A 3,134-nucleotide genomic window follows, 5' to 3' on the forward strand; every position below is an offset into this window, starting at 1 on the left:
CTTACTCTCGTGACTTAATCACCCACAAAGGCCTCACGTGACTTTTTTGGGCGATGCACACATTCAGCCTGTAGCATTCCTCATGGCCTACCAGGCCTCAGAGCAGCTGCTCCTTGGCCTGGCTGACCTCCTCCCTATTATTCTCATCCCCTATGGATGTGATCACTCCACACTGGCCTCCTTGGTGTTCCCCTAGCAGGCCAGGCCCACTCCCACCGAAGAGTCCTCACACCGGCTGTTCCCTCAGCCAGGAATGTTCTTCAGACACCAGCAGGTCTCCTTTCTTCACATCTTGCTGGAAAAAAAAAATGCCACCTTCTCAGAGCAGTTTGCTAACCACCCCATTTCAAAGGGCATCACTTTCTTCACATCTTGCTGGAAAAAAAAAAATGCCACCTTCTCAGAGCAGTTTGCTAACCACCCCAGTTCAAAGGGCCACCTCCACACCCTGGTACCAGCCCTCTCTGCCCTCATTCTCTGCTGTATTTTTTTTCCATCAGCACTTGTCACCATCTGTATTAATTTCCCGGTGTCACTGTAACACATGATCGCAAACAGTGGCTTAAAACAACACACATTTCTTACCTTACAGTTCTGGAGGTCGGAAGTCTAAAATAGGGCCACAGGGCTGCATCCTTGGCAAAGGCTCCAGGGGAGAAGCTGTTTCCTTGCCTTCTCCACCTTCTAGAGGCGAAATTCCGAGCCTCGGGCCCTCTTTCTCCATCTTTAATGCCCACAGTGTAGCATCTTCTCTGTTGTCATGTGAGGAGACATAGTCCCATAATTCACAGGGATCCGGAAGTGAACATCAACCTACCACATCTTCCGATAAACCATATTTTCCTTGTTTATTTGCTTATCATCTGCCTTTTTGAGGGCAGGGTTTAGTGTCCGCCTGGAGGACTTTTATCTGTCTCCCCAGTGGCTACAGCTATCCATGGCTAGTAGGAGATGCTCAGTAAATACAGTTGACCCTTGAACAACATGGGTGTGAGGGGTGCCAACCCTTTGTGCAGTTGAAAATCCATATATAACTGAAGTTGGCCCTCTGCAGTGGGATTCCCAACGGAAGATGGAGAATACTGTTTTCGATTGATTCACTCCTCTGAAGTGAAACCTGGGGATCCAAAGGCCAACTGTATATTGAAAAAAAATCCGTGTTAAGTGGATCTGCGCAGTTCAAACTCATGTTGTTCAAGGGTCAATTATATATTTCTGAATGAATGGGCTCTGGCTGTGTTTGTCTGTTCTCAAGCTGTGTGGCACCAGCAACAGTGACTGGCACCAGGCACCAGCACCTATGAGGCAGGTGGTGTCGACAGTGCCTGGGGTGGCTTTGAGGAGGATGTTGGGTAGCCCTCCACCCCAGGCAGGCAGATGGGAGCTGAACTCCCTTCCCATCAACCATTCCCCCCCCCCCAACCATTTTTTTCAAGGCTGCTTCTGTGCAATTTGATTGAATTCTTTGATGTTTATTGAGTTCGGAGGTGGAAGCCTTGGTCCCGCCCTGCCACTCCAGGAGATGTCTAGAAAGAGCCTCATCTCCCTCAGATTTAAGCCAGAGATTCATCTTCAGTCTGGCAAACAGTATTTTGTTACCGTGGCAACTGAACTTCTAAAAAAACGAATGTCAAGTAACATGAGGATCCTAGTGCTCATGGCAACCGCCATTGCTGCATATTTTGGGGAGAAAATGTGTCTGGCTTCCTTCCTGCCTGTGAGCTGGAGGGTGAAGGTGAGGTTAGCAGCACCAGGTGTCCTCCCAGATTTGATGAGACACTGAGGTTTGGCCATAACAGGGTCAGAGGCTGGTCCTTTTCCCCCAGGTAAAAGCAGCTCTTTTCTACAAGATCACATAACCAAGTCCTTCCCCCCCAATGCCTAGTAGGAATTCTGTCTTTTGCTCCCTCTCTCTTCTTTGATGCTCTAACCCCTGGAGACTTGTGTGGGTTCTACCCGGGATGTGGCCATACATGGGAACACACACACACACACACACACACACACACACACACACCTGTGGGCTGAGGATCTGACAGGTGTAGGCATCACCATTCACCCACTCTACCATGTATTTGCTCATTGAGTCATTCATGCATTCCCTTAGTAAATATTCACTAAGAGCCTGGAATGGGCCAGACCCTTTGTCGGGATCTCGGAGGCAAATAGGACAGGATTCAGGATGTGCTCCGGGCTCTCCAACCCAGACTCTTGCAGAGGAGGTATGTAAACACATAAATTACACTGCAGCTTGAAAGAAAGAGGCGTGCAGAAGGCACAGGAAGGAAGGGAGTGATTAACTCTGGCAGAGATGTAGGTGGGGGGTGGAAATCAAACAACCCAGCCTTGTTTTAGGTTCTTTTACAGAAAACATGGGCCAGACTACACCCATGCAAGGAAGACGTAAGAAAAGGTCTCCAGCAAGTTTCTCAAAGGAAGGTGGGCTACTCCATGGCCTCATTGGAGATGCTGGTTGTCCCCATTATAATGTTTCTGAAATCAGGAGTGTCTGATGATCGGTGGATATATTTATTGAGGTGTTTATTGCCTCACTCCCAGTGAAATGTAAGGTGTGTCTTAGAACCCAGGAAACAGGAGGCTTTCCTTCTTTCATCCCCAATACTCGTTAGTAACAGCCTCAGAGAACCCTCTTGGCCTTACACCCCTGCTCACATTTCCTCCATGAACTTCAGCCTTTCTCCTTAGAGGCAGGGTATGGGCCCAGTGAGCGGGAGTTCAGGGGGCTTCTCTGCACTGGGTGGCAGCTCAGTGTCTAAGAGCCAGCCTTCCTGGGTTTCCCTTCACACCCAGACGCCATCACTTCCTAGTTGTGCGGTCCACCCTGAGCCTCAGCATCTTCATAAGTGAAATCATAACGTTACATACCTTTAGGGATGGTTGTCCTTCAGCTCTTGCAATCAACAAATACGTATGGAGCCCTGACCGGTTTGGCTCAGTAAATAGAGCGTCGGTCTGCGGACTCAAGGGTCCCAGGTTCGATTCCAGTCAGGGGCATGTACCTTGGTTGTGGGCACATACCCAGTGGGGAGTGTGCAGGAGGCAGCTGATCGATGTTTCTAACTCTATCCCTCTCCCTTCCTCTCTGTAAAAGATCAATAAAATATATTTTAAAA

Source organism: Myotis davidii, unplaced genomic scaffold (genome assembly GCF_000327345.1).
Source record: "Myotis davidii unplaced genomic scaffold, ASM32734v1 scaffold149, whole genome shotgun sequence".
NCBI lineage: Eukaryota > Metazoa > Chordata > Mammalia > Chiroptera > Vespertilionidae > Myotis > Myotis davidii.